The sequence below is a fragment of the Girardinichthys multiradiatus genome, chromosome Y, assembly GCF_021462225.1.
Source record: "Girardinichthys multiradiatus isolate DD_20200921_A chromosome Y, DD_fGirMul_XY1, whole genome shotgun sequence".
Taxonomy (NCBI): Eukaryota; Metazoa; Chordata; class Actinopteri; order Cyprinodontiformes; family Goodeidae; genus Girardinichthys; species Girardinichthys multiradiatus.
Genome location: NC_061818.1, coordinates 34,378,128 through 34,387,966, shown reverse-complemented (window position 1 = coordinate 34,387,966; position 9,839 = coordinate 34,378,128). Strand labels below are relative to the sequence as shown.

The 9,839-nt window shown below is 38.6% G+C and overlaps 1 protein-coding gene across 1 annotated transcript in view; it reads left to right on the top strand.

Annotated features, from left to right (window-relative positions):
• The first annotated feature begins 385 nt into the window (after positions 1-385).
• The window catches only part of LOC124863703 (acid-sensing ion channel 2-like), a 597,324-nt gene continuing 587,870 nt past the window's right edge, over positions 386-9,839 (top strand). The window contains exon 1 of the mRNA XM_047358142.1: positions 386-542. The gene's annotated coding sequence lies outside the window, so the exon portion shown is untranslated. The remainder of the gene's footprint in view (positions 543-9,839) is intronic.

Below are 9,839 nucleotides of genomic sequence, written 5' to 3'. Positions count from 1 at the left end.
CATAGCTTCTTGTTAGTTTACCAATTATTGTTTTGTTACACATTTCAGATGTTGTAGTGGCTTGGGGCGCCCTCTTTAATGAACAATTGGTTCATTATTATTATTTTTTTTTAAGATTGCCCTAATTCTTCACTGTAATATGGCATTTATTTTTGTTACACAATATGACTAAACATTCTAGAAAACATTTCCCTCCTACATATATTGGATGGACTTAATGATATTTCTGGGTAATAGACTATATTATTGAGGGTTCCAACCTCATTTGCAAATGTTTTCGGCCTGCGCATGCGCAATACTTCAAAGACGCACGGCTCGACCTGAAAGACCTCATTATCTCGCCATCTTCACCAGTGAAGAGGGAGCTGAGCGTTTCTATATTTATTCAAGTTCTTAAAGTATAGTCATTTTTTTATTGGGAGTTTCTTCGCTAAACTTTAGCTTCAATTTATCAGGAAAAAGAAGAGGGTGAGGTTTCAAAAGATGCGTTTTGGCTGAGTATTCACCACCGTATTTTGTGAAGTTCGTCACAACAGCTACAGGTGAGTTAATTAACCCAACAGGTGCGTAACTTATAATTGGTCAACTTCAGCAAAGTAAAATAGAATTACAGTGGTTATTTTCTTAAATAAAAATATTATCTTAAACATGTTGTAAAACAAACTGTTATCCCCTCAACGTTTATCAACTTGCAGTGGTTATTTACCAAGTTAGTGCGCCACCCAGACTCATTCTCTGTAGCCACTTTTGATGTGTTGGAGTTCATTAAACTTTATAGCTTTAATTAAACTACTGAAACTTTAGAGAAAGTCCTAAAGGTATTAAGACATTTTATAACGAGCTTTTTCATTTGGACTCCTCGTTACGTTTTAATCACCTAATTATGGATATACAGTAATTGCTCAGTAATTGAAGAAAATGAGCTGAAAGCATGCATGGGACTTGGCGGAAATTTTATTTAACTTGAGAATACAGCTTAAAAGCAAACCTTATTTCGCTTTCCCAATTAATGGTGCTAACTCCTTAATAAAGTGATACTGTTCTGGTATCTGTTTATATCTGGGATCAGAAATTGTGTTTTTACTACACTGGGGTGAATGTAACTTGATAAACATAAATGAATGCTGAGGTTTAGTCAATGTTGAGCCTCTGGCAGAATTAAAGTGTAATGCCTCCAGTGTATATTTATGTTACAAAGTTTGTTATATGCACATGATGCCTCTGGATGCTTATGTTTCCATAATAAAACAGACATAACCTGTATGTACAAATAATAAGTACTGTAGGCTTTGTCCCTGCCTTATAATTAGCACTTTAGATGGTTTCACTAATAGTTTCTGCTATCTTTTTTTATTTTGGTCCAACACTGATGTAAAAATTACTTCACTAAATACATCATGGTCAAAAGTTTTGGCAGTGTTTTGCAAAGTTTGTAGCTTTGTTTTTTGTGGTGACATAGAATCAAATGTTCTTAAACTGCCTCTTTTTGATGATTAGGCTATTTTACAGCATGATGGAGCACAGTGTCAAAAGGGTGGTTTAAAAAAATGGCTCCAAAACATTTCCGACGTTAAAATGTTTTGTGAAACATAATGCTGTTAATTTTGTAATACTAATTGTCATAATACTAATTATGAACTTGTTTCCAGCATATTTTATGTACCATTAGGTCTTTCTATTTCCAATGTCTTGTTAAAAATCCAAAGGTGAGTGTGTGTATACATGTTTGTTTGTCCTGTGTGTCCCTGCATCTCCCTGTAATGGGATTAAGCAGGTATAGGCAATGGATGGAAAGGAGTAGTTATTTGATTATTCATTTTTCAATCTGACATCCAATGAAAAAAGCCTCGTTTTCTGCTTCTTCAATTTTAGGCTCAGATCAAAAAGTAGAAAAAGGGTTACAGGACTCAATTTGATTTAATATTTGATTAATTGGGTTTAGGTGAAATTGTTCTTGGTGTAAAAATGCAGGTACTGTCAAGATGTCTACGCTGGAACCACACATCAGTTTGATTACAGACTTATTAAATACAGAAGTTGGGTTCCACCATTGTGATGCATTTTCTCTTCTTCACCGTCCTGCTCTGCTGTCAGGCCATTGCACTTCTGAGCTATAGTTTGTGGGCCTGAGAAATAACCTCATGTTGCATTCAAGTACCCTTTGTACACCAGATTATTTCTGTTGAAATACTTTTGAAATAATTCAGTTAATTTTTTTTTTCGTTATCAAATGTCACTAGGATATTATTCAGCATCTCGTAAATATCTGTAGCCATTTTAACAGTTTTTAATTACCTTTTTATTAAATACAAAAATGATCAAAAACCTTAAAAAAATGAATGGTTATTTGTTTTTTGTTGTTGAATCTGACTTAAAGGTCTTGTTTTCATACTTGGAACAATAAGCTCAGATCAAAAATCAAAAATTGGGAAAACTGTCAGAGAAAATAACTTTTATTTATCAGGTCTTATCAGTTTGATTACAAACTTATTCAGTACCAGCTGTGTGCTGAATAAGCATTTTTTTTCCAGTTGTGCTTCTATGCAAATCTTACATTGTCTGTACAGAAATAACTCAAAAATCTTTTTAACCATCAAAGACTCTAAGGGCTTATTAGTACTTCTGAAATAACGTCATTGACTGGTTTTATTAAATTAGAAAATCTGACCAAAATGCCAGTATCTTCCATACCAACCATTCCTGGTGATACCTTTTTTCATTTCATATTCTGATCTGTGCATCAAACTTAAAACAAGTAAAACAGTATTTTTTACTCTTTTGATATAAGAGTTGGAGACAAATAAAATAATCACTTTTTATTTTGTCAGTTGAAAATTGAAAGAACTGATACACAAATTGCACATGATAATAGTCAAAATAAGTCCTTGGGAAGTAAAAAGAGCGATTCTCAGTAATGGAGCTGCAGGTGAGGGTGGTTGTCATGAATAGAGGCCTAATTTAAAACATGTCCCTTTCTGTGGTTGATGGTGTGTCTCTAAATCCAGCTCAAACCGATCTAAAACCAAACATGGTTAGTTAATTTTGGTCCTTTTTAGGTTCAAAAGGTATAATTCAATGATCTATTTGGCTTTGTCGTAGAAAAGTACGTCACTTCTATGAATCCAATAAAAGCAATAGTAATGGACCAACAATGAAGCCCAACGTTTATAGAGCTTGTATGTGAGAAAGTACAATGTAAGTGCAAATAGTGCAAATAGGGAAAAATCCAGCCTCATCTGGCTCTTACTACTTAAAATGTTACTGTTTGTTGAAGGTGTAATAGTGTTCAGTAGTTGGGTCATTAATAACCATCAGTGGTGCAACAGCAGATAAGTGGAGCGTTTCTTTGTGGAGAATGCTTTAATTGTGCTGGGTACCAGTCTGAGATCAGTTGGCTGGGTGTGCTGTTGTACAGTGCCATGCAAATGTATTCAGAACTGTAAACCTAATATCTTATTGTGATTTTTTTTTTGTGATAAACTAACAAAAAGCAGTGCACAGTTGTGAAGTGGAAACGAAATGTCAGATTTTCACTTTTCTTTTTTTTTTTTACAAATAAAACGTGGAATTTGTATTTAGCCCCACTGAATAAATACTTTGCAGAACCATATTTTGCTGCAGTAACAGCTGGGGTATTTATTACAAGCAATGCACATCTAGACACTAAAACGTTGTTTTCTGCTTATTAGCTCAAACTCAGTCAGAGTGGATGGAGACTGTACGTCAATTAGAGCTGTGCGATATTAGTAAAACATGCGATCAAGTTGGTGAATGTTGCAAGTCATGCCTTGTAAATACATAGTTCAAAGTATGAATGTATTTCTGCTTTAAATTCATTGCAAACATATAGCCTAGATAGTGAGTAGCCTAAACTGAACCTGGAAAGTAAGATGAAATTCATTGATTTCATCTCAACATGCTTTCATTGAAAAGATCTGGCTTCATCTCCCTAGCTTCATCAATCTTCCCATCAACTGTGACCAGTTTCTTTGTCCAGCTGAAGAAAAGCATCTTGACACCATGATGCTGGCACCATCCTGTTTCAGGCAGTTGATGCTGTGTTCAGCATGTTAGTTTTCAACCATATACAGTACAGACCAAAAGTTTGGTAATAATTGATAACTATTACTAGATGTCACTGATTAATCAACCGTTTCTGCCGAAACTAGGGGGACCTTATTTTGACTGACAAATCACTCTTGCACAAAATAAACACAAACGCCTTCTCTTTATCTACGTGAACATTTATTAAATCAACAGTCCTGATACAATCCGCTCTCCGATTCAATAATCTTCACCTAATCAAACATGCAAAGTTCTACACAAAAAGGGGTAAAATATCTAACTAAACAAATAAAACAAAACAGCAGTGGGTGTGTATGGAATCAAACCAGCAGTTATGGCAAACAAATGATAATGTGACGCGGAGCGGAGTTTTGGGAAGCGGCACGCCAGAAAGTGTAGCTCAGTGGGACACGGGCGGTCATAAAATCCTCAAGCAAAGTTGTAACCTCAGCGCACACAAAGGATCATAAGCCTTTTTGGCGGCAAACTAGTAAAACATGGAAGTTGGAAACAAAGGAAACAGCAGAATTTCACCATGAGGTTATAACAGTCCAACTTTAAAATGTGCCCTGAGCTTTACTCAACAACGCAGCAAGACATACAGCTTGAAAAGCACAGCGGCTTTCAGATATCCAACAGCAATCAAAGTTTCAATAAAATGTTGCATGCACATACAATTCAGAACACATTAGACTATAAGAGGCAATTCTACATCGCACTAAAACCTCCTCTACCCTGCCCAAGCTATTCCTAATAAAGAAATAAAAATAAAAGGTGGATTTTACTTGTCGTTGTCTGAGCAGAGGGAGAGAGAGGGGGGGGGGGGGGTGAAGAGTTCCACGCGTCCGTGGATACTCAGCAAAGCAGTCCGTTTTCTTCCTTGGTGGCCTCCATGGCAGAAAGGTAGAAAAATGATGACGGACCGTCACTAGTCGACTGGTACAAAAACAATGAGGAAAAATTGCGTCTCCTTGAAAACTCCGTGGTTTTTTGGTTACCTGTTAAACCCACATCTTTGATCGGTAAAGTTGAAAACTTACAAGCCTTCTTATTCCTGTAAGCTTAATTCGCTTAGTTTTCTCATTGGCCAACGGAGGAGAATGAATAAAATCCACGTGGGACTTCTTCTCCAGAGGGATGCGCTTCAGTTGCTGGTCCAGTTTCCAGCGTGAAAAGCAATGGTGGACCGTCTCATACTCTGTTATACAGGTCCTTCTCAAAAAATTAGCATATTGTGATAAAGTTCATTATTTTCTATAATGTAATGATGAAAATTTAACATTCATATTATATTTTAGATTCATTGCACACTAACTGAAATATTTCAGGTCTTTTATTGTCTTAATACGGATGATTGTGGCATACAGCTCATGAAAACCCAAAATTCCTATCTCACAAAATTAGCATATTTCATCCGACCAATAAAAGAAAAGTGTTTTTAATACAAACAACGTCAACCTTCAAATAATAATGTACAGTTATGCACTCAATACTTGGTCGGGAATCCTTTTGCAGAAATGACAGCTTCAATGCGGCGTGGCATGGAGGCAATCAACCTGTGGCACTGCTGAGGTCTTATGGAGGCCCAGGATGCTTCGATAGCGGCCTTTAGCTCATCCAGAGTGTTGGGTCTTGAGTCTCTCAACGTTCTCTTCACAATATCCCACAGATTCTCTATGGGGTTCAGGTCAGGAGAGTTGGCAGGCCAATTGAGCACAGTGATACCATGGTCAGTAAACCATTTACCAGTGGTTTTGGCACTGTGAGCAGGTGCCAGGTCGTGCTGAAAAATGAAATCTTCATCTCCATAAAGCTTTTCAGCAGATGGAAGCATGAAGTGCTCCAAAATCTCCTGATAGCTAGCTGCATTGACCCTGCCCTTGATAAAACACAGTGGACCAACACCAGCAGCTGACACGGCACCCCAGACCATCACTGACTGGGTACTTGACACTGGACTTCTGGCATTTTGGCATTTCCTTCTCCCCAGTCTTCCTCCAGATTCTGGCACCTTGATTTCCGAATGACATGCAGAATTTGCTTTCATCCGAAAAAAGTACTTTGGACCACTGAGCAACAGTCCAGTGCTGCTTCTCTGTAGCCCAGGTCTGGGGAATGCGGCACCTGTAGCCCATTTCCTGCACACGCCTGTGCACGGTGGCTCTGGATGTTTCTACTCCAGACTCAGTCCACTGCTTCCGCAGGTCCCCCAAGGTCTGGAATCGGCCCTTCTCCACAATCTTCCTCAGGGTCCGGTCACCTCTTCTCGTTGTGCAGCGTTTTCTGCCACACTTTTTCCTTCCCACAGACTTTCCACTGAGGTGCCTTGATACATCACTCTGGGAAAAGCCTATTTGTTCAGAAATTTCTTTCTGTGTCTTACCCTCTTGCTTGAGGGTGTCAATAGTGGCCTTCTGGACAGCAGTCAGGTCGGCAGTCTTACCCATGATTGGGGTTTTGAGTGATAAACCAGGCTGGGAGTTTTAAAGGCCTCAGGAATCTTTTGCAGGTGTTTAGAGTTAACTTGTTGATTCAGATGATTAGGTTCATAGCTCGTTTAGAGACCCTTTTAATGATATGCTAATTTTGTGAGATAGGAATTTTGGGTTTTCATGAGCTGTATGCCACAATCATCCGTATTAAGACAATAAAAGACCTGAAATATTTCAGTTAGTGTGCAATGAATCTAAAATATATGAATGTTAACTTTTCATCATGACATTATGGACAATAATGAACTTTATCACAATATGCTCATTTTTTGAGAAGGACCTGTATAGTTGACGGTGGCCTGAGAGCTGCGACGCCCCTGTCCTATCAGCCGCAGTGGCCGCTGAGATTTGTAGTTGCGGACTGTCCGAGTATACAAAATGGCCTAAAATGCCAGAAGGCTTGGTGGCATCCAGCAATGTGCAAATGGTCCAGTATTCAGCAAAACATGGTCCAACAGCATTCTGTTGATGAGCCTCAAGAGGTAGTCACCTGAAATGGTTTTCCAACAGTCTTGAAGGAGTTCCCAGAGATGCTTAGCACTTGTTGGCCCTTTTGCCTTCACTCTGCGGTCCAGCTCACCTCAAACCATCTCGATTGGGTTCAGGTCCGATGACTGTGGATGCCAGGTCATCTGGCGCAGCACCCCATCACTCTCCTTCTTGGTCAAATAGCCCTTACACAGCCTGGAGGTGTGTTTGGGGTCATCGTCCTGTTGAAAAATAAATGATGGTCCAACTAAACGCAAACCGGATGGAATAGCTTGCTGCTGCAAGATGCTGTGGTAGCCATGCTGGTTCAGTATGCCTTCAATTTTGAATAAATCCCCAACAGTGTCACCAGCAAAGCACCCCCAAACCATCACACCTCCTCCATGCTTCACGGTGGGAACCAGGCATGTAGAGTCCATCCGTTCACCTCTTCTGTGCCGCACAAAGACACGGTGGTTGGAACCAAAGATCTCAAACTTGGACTCATCAGACCAAAGCACAGATTTCCACTGGTCTAATGTCCATTCTTTGTGTTCTTTAGCCCAAACAAGTCTCTTCTGCTTGTTGCCTGTCCTCAGCAGTGGTTTCCTAGCAGCTATTTTACCATGAAGGCCTGATTCACACAGTCTCCTCTTAACAGTTGTTCTAGACATGTGTCTGCTGCTAGAACTCTGTGTGGCATTGATCTGTTCTCTAATCTGAGCTGCTGTTAACCTGCGATTTCTGAGGCTGGTGACTCGGATTAACTTATCGTCCGCAGCAGAGGTGACTCTTGGTCTTCCTTTCCTGGGGCGGTCCTCATGTGAGCCAGTTTCTTTGTAGAGCTTGATGGTTTTTGCGACTGTACTTGGGGACACTTTCAAAGTTTTTCCAATTGTTCGGACTGACTGACCTTCATTTCTTAAAGTAATGATGGCCACTTATTTTTCTTTACATAGCTGCTTTTTTCTTGCCATAATACAAACAGTCTATTCAGTAGGACTATCAGCTGTGTACTGTATCCACCTCCTGCACAACACAACTGATGGTTCCAACCCCATTTATAAGGCTTGAAATCCCACTTATTAAACCTGACAGGGCACACCTGTGAAGTGAAAACCATTTCAGGTGACTACCCCTTGAAGCTCATCAACAGAATGCCAAGGTGGCTACTTTGAAGAACCTAGAATATAAGACATATTTTCAGTTGTTTCACGCTTTTTTGTTCAGTATATAATTCCACGTGTTAATTCATAGTTTTGATGCCTTCAGTGTGAAGCTACAATATTCATAGTCATGAAAATAAAAATAAAGACAACTCTTTGAATGAGAAGGTGTGTCCAAACTTTTGGTCTGTACTGTATAGTGTTAAGCATGTAGAACAAAAGTGTTTGTTTCATCTGACCAGAGTTCTTTCTTCCACATGTTGGTTGCGTGACCTACATGGCATGGCAGCAGAGGGAACCTTTTATGTCCTCTTATATACATGTACATCAGAAAAAAAAATCAGTACTGTGTATTGTTAAATATTTTCAGTCACTCATTTCAGAATGTTAAATTCATATTGATTAATTACACAGTGAAATATTTTAAGCTATTATTTGTTGTAATTTTGATGTTTATGGTTTACAGATAAAATGAGTGTTTCAGAAAATTTTAAAATTACTTAAGATCAATAGAAAAGGTTTCTGAAAAGTATGTTGATTTCTATGCACTCAATATTTGGTTTGCATCAATTCCTGCATCAATGTAGCATCTAGCAATTTTCTGAGACACTTAATTTTGGGTTTACTTTATCTGTAAGACATAATTGGCTTAATACATTGCTCTGTGTGTAATGAGTCTATATATTATAAGTTTACTTTCTGAAATTAGTGACATTTATTTTTGCTTTTTCACGATTTAATTTTTTTTTTAGATGTACCTGTAAAGGCCAGATTTGTGGAATGCTGAGCTAATGGTTACTCTGTCAACAGATTGCCCCATATGAGCTGTGGATCTATGCAGCTCCTCCAGAGTAACTACAGCTCCCTTGGCATCAGAATAATGCTTGCGTCCTTCCTCTATCAGCTGCATTTATATTGAGATTAAATTACACAGAGTCTGACTTTTATTGTTGATTAGGGGGCTTTTGAAGGCTGTTGTGTGCACTGGATTTTATTTAGGGGTAAAAAGTAAAAGGGGTTGAATACATATAGAAGCCACACGATTCAGATCTTTGTTTCTTTTTGCAACTTTACAGGTTACATGTTACAAGAAATCTCTATTATACATTTAAATTTGTGGTTGTGTGAACTAAAGTAATGTATCCAATTATGATGGACCACTAGAAGGTGCAGTGCATATAAACGTACATGCGAGCATGTAAGAGAACTTCATCACCTGACATGTAAGACATGCCACCTTTGTTCCACTGTAGTTGGCAATGGTGGTACTTTTTCTGCAACATTTCTGACAACAGCCACTACAGGTCCTAATTTAATCTGAACCACCTGCCAGGGTTCAATTTAGGGAGTTTATTTTTCGAATTTTACTTCAGACCAGGTGGTGTGCACACAAAGTGCTGCGATGGCTATTTGGACCAGTTAGCTTTGATCAGAAGGCACACCAGGTGGCTGGCAATTTATGTAACATTTGCAGTTACATTTTTGTCCACTTAATGACTTTCTTTGCGATAAAAATTGGCTTAAAATATCCAGTGAGCGATCATAGGTCACATTTTGGATCACCACCAAGCAGAGCCTCACCAGTTGCCGATTTCTGGAAAATTACATATTTGGACATTTCTTTTGCCCCCAAAATGTGTACATATAA